Source organism: Sitophilus oryzae, unplaced genomic scaffold (assembly GCF_002938485.1).
Source record: "Sitophilus oryzae breed Bouriz unplaced genomic scaffold, Soryzae_2.0 scaffold_802_pilon_pilon, whole genome shotgun sequence".
Classification (NCBI taxonomy): Eukaryota; Metazoa; Arthropoda; class Insecta; order Coleoptera; family Curculionidae; genus Sitophilus; species Sitophilus oryzae.
The window spans coordinates 1,197,838-1,208,036 of record NW_022147420.1 but is presented as its reverse complement, the minus strand read 5'-3'; the positions used below and the strand labels follow the sequence as shown (position 1 = coordinate 1,208,036).

At 30.7% G+C, this 10,199-nt stretch overlaps 1 long non-coding RNA gene across 2 annotated transcripts; it reads left to right on the top strand.

The window, feature by feature from the left end:
* Window positions 1–1,326: 1,326 nt before the first annotated feature.
* LOC115888600 lies at window positions 1,327–2,314 on the top strand. Of its 2 annotated transcripts, none has more exons than XR_004051283.1 (3): window positions 1,327–1,906; window positions 1,963–2,037; window positions 2,256–2,314. It is a non-coding gene; the product is annotated as an uncharacterized LOC115888600 (long non-coding RNA). The 2 variants fall into 2 exon arrangements; XR_004051284.1 differs by having other exon boundaries at window positions 2,239–2,287.
* The last annotated feature ends 7,885 nt before the right edge of the window (window positions 2,315–10,199 follow it).

Here is a 10,199-nt window from a genome sequence, read left to right as displayed (position 1 = left end):
TATATGTTTTTTGAGTGCTCTATCCGAAACTGGGATTTGCGAATTCATTTTTGTGGAAGAATATCAAACAAAATTAAATAAAAAATATATAAATCGGATATGTTCGTGGCATTTTTATAACTCAAAAGCTAACAACTTTTTGTAAATAATCCTTCTATCTATAATTCTCGTTTTTATAAATTTCTAAACAAACTGTTTTGGGTCAAGGGCCAGCAAAATTAACAGTTTTAGACTGACCGCTCAAAATTGCACTTTTCTACTATCCACACCCTTTTATTTGTTATTATTAATGGCTGATGATATGCCCTAAAGTTATATGGGGAAATATTCATTCGCAAGAAGCTGAAGAGGATCCTGATATCCTGATTATCAAAAAAAAAACTTATAAGTTTGCCTCATTAATTAAATTAATTTATTAATAGTAGTGGGAAAGATATCAATCTTTTGGTGGTTTTGATTGTTCCGGATTGAATATGTAGTAATACACTGAAAATGGTAGCAAAATCGTAGAATTTTCTCATTAGAGGAATCATACAAAGAAATGTATCTCAAACTGATCGGCTGATCCTCATTTTGCAGCTGACAAAACTGTCTGATCATAATACTGATTCTGCACTAAATATGTAATTGTTTGTAAAAAAGAAAGGAAATTTTTCTTAAATTCTTAATAATAAAATATAATAAAAAATAATGCAACTGCTTGCAATTAAATACTGTTATGTTTTCAAATATTACTTATCTTATAGCAGAACGAGACTGCCGAAGTTGGAATTCTATTTCTTATGCTCTATATACCGAGTGCGTCTCAGAAGTTTATCCCCCTATAATTTGTTTATTTTTAACACAGCCCTGCCACTATAGATTAAAATTTAAAATACGATTTTTTTAAGCGAAAATGTCAAAAGTTGACATATGATATGCCATTCTACTCAGAATGTCATTTTCTTTTGGAATAAATATGGAGTGTAGAGGTAAGGAGAAATAACTCTTATGGGACTTTTATTGAAAAAGTGGTCACAAAATGGGAAGAATAAGGGTTCGCCAAATGACCACAGTGGCGCTAAAAACGCATAAATCTAAAAAATGAAAAGTAACCATAGATAAGAGAATAAAAATAAATATAACCAAACATTACCCAAAAAAAGTTTTGTTTTTATTTTTTAGAATATAAAATAATTATTGTTTATCAATATTTTGTGCTTTATTTATTATTTAACAATGGTTAAAGTGTGTGTGGTGCGAAGTTGATTGAATAGCTGATGGAAAAATAAAGAACAAAGGCAAAGCCTGTAAAATACATAATTATAATTCAGTATTGTCTTGTATTATTTGTATTATATGTAAAAATTAGAGTCAATCAAAAGTGTAGTAAACATTTTTCGTAAGATTATTGACATACATGTTATAAAGTATATTTTTATAATCCTTTCTATAAAGTTACAACCTGAATAAAATTTATTTTTAATGATTTTAAAGTTAGACAGACATGCACAAATTGTTGGCATTTTTTTAAACAAATAAAAGTAGGAAATAAATAAAGTTGTAGGTACTTTCAAGAAATATAGTTAACTGTAAGTGCTGTATTTTAATAATCTATCAAAAATCAAAATCATCAGGATAATATTAGGTATTGATTTTCAAACAAGAATTAGATTACAGCGATGGTCAAAAGCATTTAGATATTGCTTTGAAATCTACAGATAAGGTATGGCAGTTTCGTTTTAAAGAACAAGATGTTAAAGTTTATGATAAAATTGTCATCAGAAATACTGTCCACTTGCAGTATTTACATAGGAAAATGTTGGAGGATGAAGCTCTACCTACTGCCTCAGGTTAATTTAAATTCTGAGTTGCAACAACAGCAACAAGCAAGAAGGGCACCGTTAAATGAATATTATACACATAAGTATTATTATACAAAGAAAGAGTAATGTTATACACATAAATATTAACATTTTGTAGAGCAACAACAGAATAAAAAACCAAAATATGAACACCAGCAACTAAAACAGGAACCATTAAATGAATATTATATACGTAAGTACAATTTGATTGAATAAAAAACAGCGTCAGCGATGCCTATGAAATGAAGATTGCTGTCATTTTATATGTAAAATGATATGGAGAATGTCATCGAGATGTTCATTTCCAAGCCAACTGCACGCCGTGTTTTTTCGATCATACAATATTATTATACACATAAATAGTAATATTATACACATAAACATCCCTTGATAGAGATCAACATTTTGTAGAGCAATAACAGCATCAAATAATGGAAATAATGGATCTTATTGCACAAATCAAAAACAAAATTTCAGCATTACTACTTTATTGGTTATATAAATAAAAGAAATTGAGTTTATCAGTCTAGATCCTACAAGCAAGCAGATCTATCACATAATTTTAAATGAAGAGTTATCCATTATAGTATGTATAAACACTTTGCATCTTTTATTCAATGTTGTAATGAATTAACAAATTCCAGGTAATTTATTCTAATAACGAAAAAAAAAACTTTGGATCAAAAAATATTTTCTTCTGATGAGGTTTATGAATATTAAAGTCTGTTGAAGTTTGGCCATTATGTGTTGGTATACAATTTATTTATGATGTTACAGTAGTTAAACCATCCGAGTACAAAACATGTTTAAAATCCACTATTCTTAATGAATGGAAACTACCAACTTGAGAGGAAGCTAAGAGAAAGGTTCTATTGGGTGGACTACAAGGAAAAGGAATATACATGAGGATCTGGAAGGGCTATAACATTACGTCTCAAGCCGTGGGACAATAGGAAACGAAATTCAAAGGAAAATATTACAATACGTGGGATGCAAATTATAGTGCAAAGAATTGAGAAAAAGAATTATTAAAAGTAGTTACGATAGTTAAACCATCCGACTACCAAATATATTTAAAATCCACTATTCTGAATGAATAGCAACTACCAACTTGGGAGGAAGCTGCGAGAACGATTCTATTGGGTGAACTACAAGGAAGACATGAGGATCTGGAAGGGCTATAAAATTATATTATTCCACGTCCCAAGCCATGCAAGCCATGTTGGAATAGCTGGGAGTGAAAAAGAAGATAATACTGCACACGATTCTTGTCTAGAAGTAGTTGATATTAAGGTAGTTAAGCCATCCGACTATCGAACATTTAAAATCCACTATTCTGAATGAATGGCAACTACGATGGCAAAACGTAAATAAATACTTGTACAGTATAAAATTACATTATATTGGCTTAATTTTTATACTAAATAAAATGTGTTACGTTATTTTTGACCTGCATTATATTTATTTAAATCCCATATCATCAATTAAACTTTAAATAAAGTTTTCCTAATTATAATTAACATTAATTTTTAAACTAAAAACTTTTAATTAATTAAACTAAAGCTTTTTTTCATCTTGAATGAGATTTACCACAGACTAACCTAGTTTGTGGATTTACGAAATAACTTATGAGAAAAAATAAAAAAGAGGCTCAGTCTATTGCTTCTGAATAATTGATAATAAAACCACATGTTGACTTACTTTTATACTAAATAAATGTAGGTATGAAGTTATTTTAAAGCTGCATTATATTTATTTTAAACCCATCACCAATTATTACTTTAAATAATTTTTTTCTTAATTATAATTAACATTAATTTTAAGCTAAAACGATCAGAATAATGTTTTCGTCGTCTTGAATGACATTTGCGAAATAACTTATGAGAGCAATAAAAAAAGAGCCTAGTCTATTGCTGCTGAATAAAAATCTGTAATTTATTTCATGTGACATAAAAATAAATTTGTATTTTTTTGAAACCCGCGGCTTCACGTATATGATTCACGTCAAATATTTATGTCTTTTGAATCAGCTGTTCTAAAAATGTTCGGCGCATGTCTTAAATTTTAGGTTTTTGCTACAGCAGCGCCATCCTAATTCTTCCCTTTTTTTGACCATTTTTTAATGCACGGAGTTGTTTCTCCTTACCTCTATACTCCATAGGAATAAAGTAGAAATATACCGAGGGTGCATTTAAAAATCAAAAGTTTTAGTAATTTCAGGAAGTGACTAAAAACCATTGAATACGTCAATCGAACCTAATATATGTCATTGTACGAACGTACCAAAACTCGTTTTTTTATCTAAAAAAAATAAAAAATTTATAGGAGTGAGTCACTTTCGAGACCGGTGTAGAAAAAACAACAATCGCAGACTAAGATTAAACGAAGAGAAGAATTTTGAAGTATCATTAAGTGAAAATTTATTGTTAAAGTAGCATACATATGCTTAGTTTGTAGTTGTATATGACTGAAGGACTGAAGGAAAAAGAGAGTTATAATTAGTGATGGGTTGTTATTTAACTATCTGTTATTTTATAACAATTATTTAGAAATAACATAACGCAACCGTTACTGCTTTTAAAAAATAACAGATATAAAATAACGACACGCAGAGATCGAGTGTTCGTGAAACGAAGTCGGCGCTCTGCACCGCCACGAAATTCGATGCTGCTCGAAGCAATTCCAAAAAACAACTAGTATGGATGGAAAACCTATTATTTCGACAACCATCGATACAGGCGGCGAGATACAACGGACAACGGAGTGGGGTATGCGCTACGGCGCGGCGCGTCGTGTTGGGCTGACAACAGCTTAAAAATAATAGGATATAAAAGAAGCAGCTTTTTTGAAACAGTTGCGGGCATAACGCCTGGCTGTCGAGATAACAGGAGTGGGAAAGGAGCGCTGCTGCATCGGTCGATTGTCGATGGAGGCTCGCAACGGGTTGGAGAATAACGCATCAGTTGTTTTAGCTATGTTGTTTTTTTACCTGTTACGAGCATAACAGAACGGCGTTCGAGATAATCGGAGGTTTGAAACAGGTTGGAGAATAACGCATCAGTTGTTTTAGATACATATTGTTTTTCAACCTGTTACGAGCATAACGGGCGGAGGTCGAGATATTATGGCGCTGTATGTTTCAATACTTTGTTATTAAGTTTCAATATTTAAGTATTTATTTATTCTGAAAAATTTTCAGAATAATATTTTAAGATTTTTTAAAAATGTATACAGGGTGTTTTGAAAAATCTGGTCATTGATTAATCACGATCCTGCTTAAAGCCCTTGACGTAAAAAGCTGATTTTTGGAAAACGGATTGACTTTAGGGTGTAGAGGTGCGATAAGAAGGGATTTTTCGAAACTCAAATTCTAAGGGGGTGAAACCACCCTCAAATATTAGAATATTTTTTATTTAAAAACTGGTGAGTTTTTCGAAAAAACTCTTAAACACGTATATTTTATTTTGTTGTTTTACATATTTTGAGATTTTTACAAAATATATACAGGGTGTTTCATAAAATATGACCACTGAGTAATCACTATTCTGCTTAAACTGCTTGACGTTTAAAGCTGATTTTTGGTAAACGGATTGACTGTGGGGTGTAGAGGTGCGATAAGGAGGGGTTTCTCGAATCTCAAATTCCAAGAGGGTGAAAACGCCCCTCAAATATTACAATATTTATTATTTAAAAAACGGTTAGTCTTTCGGGAAAACGATTGGACACGCATAATTTATTTTGTTTTTTTACATATTTTGAAATTTTTTAAAAAATAATACAGGGTGTTCCAAAAAGTTGAGTAATTGATTAACCACGATTCTGCTTAAACTGCTCGACGTTTAAAGCATATTTTTGGCAAATGTGAGAAAATTTTATCCAGTTTGTATGTTAATGGAAATTCTTGCTTTGCTTTATCATCACCATTACAAATTAATAATTCGATGCGAACGAAGTCGCGGGTACAACTTAACAAGTATAGCTAGAGACGTGAGAAATATAAAATAAGAGACGCCCCCCGATGCGCAGTGGACATCCCACAAATTTGCTTCAATCAGATTTTTCGTAGCGTAACTGCATCTCTCTTCCGCCGAATGCGTTCTCTCTCTATCGTGTGCGCGACCGGTGCTATCCCCAAGTCTCTTCCTATATTTGTCAAACTGTACATGCTAGTTTAAGTGTAAAATTAATTCGAACTCTAGTGTGTAGTTGGTTTACTTATGAAGAATATACTACACATTTTCTTATATTGCTATTTTTTGACCGCAAATGGTAAAATCATAACGAAGAGCTTCTCGCCCGTCGAGTGAGATGCACCCTGTACACTGCTACGCAATTCAGAATCTACGCGGATCGAGGGGTAGGGCGTAGGTAGATCGGAATTTATAGATATAGACGAGTGGCGGCATTTTGGCTTTTTTATATCGCAATTTGTAAACAGCGCTTATTTGTAAACAACCCCCGTTTTTAGAGAGGTATTTTAGATAACAATCGATATTTAGAAATGTTATGACACCCTGGAAATACTACCACCGAGCACGTCATTGTTGCAACTGCGTTAATACGCCTGGCGGTGACCGCCTCATATTCTTTCAGATATTTAGCAATAAAATAAAGAAACCTGTTATTGTTAAGCTGTTTTTTATAAATAACTATAACAGTTTCAACTGTTATCTAAAAATAACAGTTTTGCCCATCACTAGTTATAATAACTGTTAAGGCGGGTGGGGGGGGGGGCGCCAGATAGGGTACTCGCCCGGTCTCAATATTTTCCTTCCGCCGGCCCTGCACACACTTGGTTATTTCGAGGCAAGTTGTCGTTATGAACCGCATGTTACAATTTCAAATAAACCATATGCGAAAATGTCAAAAGTTGACCTATGAAATGTCATTCTACTCTGAGTGTGATATTCTATCGAATAAAATAGAAATATACCAAGGGTGCCGTTAAAAATCAAAAGTTGTAGCCATTTCCGGTGAAACAGGAAGTCACCAAAAACAATTGAATACGTCAATCAATCCTAATTTATGTCATATACTAACATACCAAATATCGTTTTTTTTATATGAAAAAAAAGTTATAGGGGTGAGCCACTTTTCGGACGCACCCTGTAGAATACTTTAAATTTGAATCGTAATTTTTTTCTGGTTGATATTATTAATTTATTCTAAAACCATTTTATTTTATATCACATTTTACCTTATTTATAAATTACTTCCTGAGAGGGGTAATTACCCTCATTACCCCTCCCGTATACGCGCCCCTGATAACATAAAGAGTTATCAGTTATTCTAACACGTGGGGAAATTAAATTTATTAGTTAGTTTTAGTAATAAGGTAGTGTTTGAAGGTAAATGTTTTCACAGTTTTATCAAAATATTTGTGATATATTTTTTGTTTCTCTGAAGAATATAGTGTGGTGAAATGTAGGGGATATATTTGATTGCTGACGTGGAGATAGCGGCAGTAATATGATGAAGGAAAGGGGAAAGATGGAAGGGTGAAGAAATGAAATACGAGCGTTAAAATGAGATTATGATTGAAATGAAATGGTTCGAATCATTAACTGATGTAATAAAGCGTTTCTGGAGGGGGCGTTATAGTAGAACTTATTTTTATTATAAAATTAAATACGAGTACTAAATTTGAAAAAGTAAACAATTCTAAAAAACATTGTGCCAGGATACAAATTTATTTGCACTGCAAAGATGCTTTAAGAAATCTTATAACATTAAAAATAATGGAATATATAGGGTTGTTCACCACATACGACACGGAGCATTGTAGCTAAACGATTAGATTTTTACAAATTGTAAGTTTGTGGTTCGTTGAAGGACTATTAGAGCTACAATTTAAAAATATTTTTACAAGATACAGAGTGTCCCAAATAAGTAAAAAATATTATAGTTGTATTTTTTTTAAATGGAACACCCTGTATATTATTCTATTTTTGGATTCTACGATTGAAATAAAGGTAAATTTGATTAAAGTTTAAACTTTATCGTTTTTGAAATATTTTCAATTTTATGAAATTGCAGTAAAAATTTTAAGGCTTATTTAAGGATATCAAAGTTTTTAATACTAAATATTTACTGAAGATTTTTTATTGATCAGATATTGTGTTGAAATAATAAACATTTTACTACCTTATACAGAGTGTCCAAAAATGTATATTAAATAATTACTAGCTTTAAACGGAAATAACTTGTTTAATTTAAATGGAACACTCTATATATTTTACGTGAATCAGATGCACAATGTAATTGTCTATCAAGTTGTATTGTACCATTTTTTACCCATCTCTTTAAGTTTCGTAGAAAATGCATTTTCTTATAATTTAGACCTCATTTATCACTATACCAATTAATATTGACATTTTAGCTTATTTTTGAAGATGTAACAATTTTTCAAAGGGTACAAATACTCATATTGTCGATATAGTTTTGCTTATTTAATTAAAAAATAAAAAAAAACTGTTTAAATATATTTGTTAAAGAGGACCAATTAATATAATCCCAGTATTCAAACTACATTAATTGTCTGTTTACGTTGATTAATAATAATTGCTCTAAATACTAAAAAACTGAATTCTGTGTGTATTAGACAGTGTGGTAAAAAGTAACACTATATATAATAAATTTTATTTCATTTATTGACGAATGCTTATTATTTATAAAAGAGAGACGTTCATTTGCATATCTTATTATTATATTAATTTCTGAGCTAAATCTACATTTATTTAGAATATCTTATTAATTAAAACAATTTAAAAGTATGCAATTAACTAAATTTTGGTGTTTTTGGTCGAAAATAATGGTGGTATATTTAATTGGTATACTCTTTTACAAGATTTAAATAGTTTTCTTGTATGCCAATGGGCTTGCAATATTTACCACCTGTACATTTTGTACATATATGGTGCTATAAAAAAAATCTGAAATGTCAATGTTCCATGGGTATAGTGATAAATGAGATCTAAATTATCAGAAAATACAGTTTCTACGAAAACTTGAAGAGATGAGTAAAAAACGGTATAATACATTTTGATAGACAATTACATTGTGCATCTGATTCACGTAAAATATATAGGGTGTTCCATTTAAATTAAACAAGTTATTGCCATTTAAAGCTAGTAATAATTTAATATAAATTTTTGGTCACTCTGTATAAGGTAGTAACATTTTTATTATTGCAACACAATATCTGATCAATAAATAATCTTCAGTAAATATTTAGTATTAAAAACTTTGATACTCTGGGAGAACAGAAACCTTAAAATGTTTACTGCAATTTCATAAAATTGAAAATATTTCAAAAACGGTAAGGTTTAAGTGTGATAAATCTTACTCAAATTTACCTTTATTTCAATCGTAGAAACCAAAAATAGAATAATATACAGGGTGTTCCATTTAAAAAATACAACTATAATATTTTTTACTTATTTGGGACACTCTGTATCTTATAAAAATATTTTTAATAAATAAAAATAATAATAATATATTATAATTATATTATTATTATTTTATTTATTATATTATATATTTAATAATTTCTAATAGTCCTTCAACGAACTCAAAACTTACAATTTGTATAAATCTAATCGTTTAGCTACAATACTCCGTGTCGTATGCGCTGAACAACCAATAGACCCGGCGACTTACATTTTGGGGAAATCCATCATTGCCTTAGAAAATTGCATGTATGCCAAATTTCCACTTCGACCGCATTTAAAAGGAAATCTTACCTAAGTATACAGTACGGGGATAGCTAACCCACATTGTAAACCAGGAATTCCAAATATAGATTACGGCGTAGAATAATACTTTAAACCGATAATAATTAAAGGTAGCCTAGTATCACGAACTACTCCCAATCAGCATTAGCCATTATTTAAATCTTCTGTAATTATAATTTTTAGATTTTAAGAAATTTAACATAAAACAATCGACAACGTCGCAACGCCAGCTGATACTGAAAAGGTACACATTTTACAAGAACAGTTAACCTAATAGGACTGCTCATTCAGCCAAAAGTGTCCGCCAGGTGCATGCGAAAACTACTCGCTTTGTGACGTCATTGTAGCCCTTGTCATGGTTATTAGTCCTTATCCGGCAACCAATAATACACACACGTGCATTATTGGTTACCGAATGCAAAACGTTCATTATTTAGTTTATTTATTTAAACATCTTATATGTATGCAGTATAGAAAATTAACTGTATAAATCGTATTAAATACTCGGATAATGCATTTTTAAGAACAGCAGTTCCCAGCATCACCTTTTGCAAGCATTCTTTTTAGAGTACTTCCATATTTTGCTTTAAAATAATTAATAAACAAAATCGTGGGCACTTAG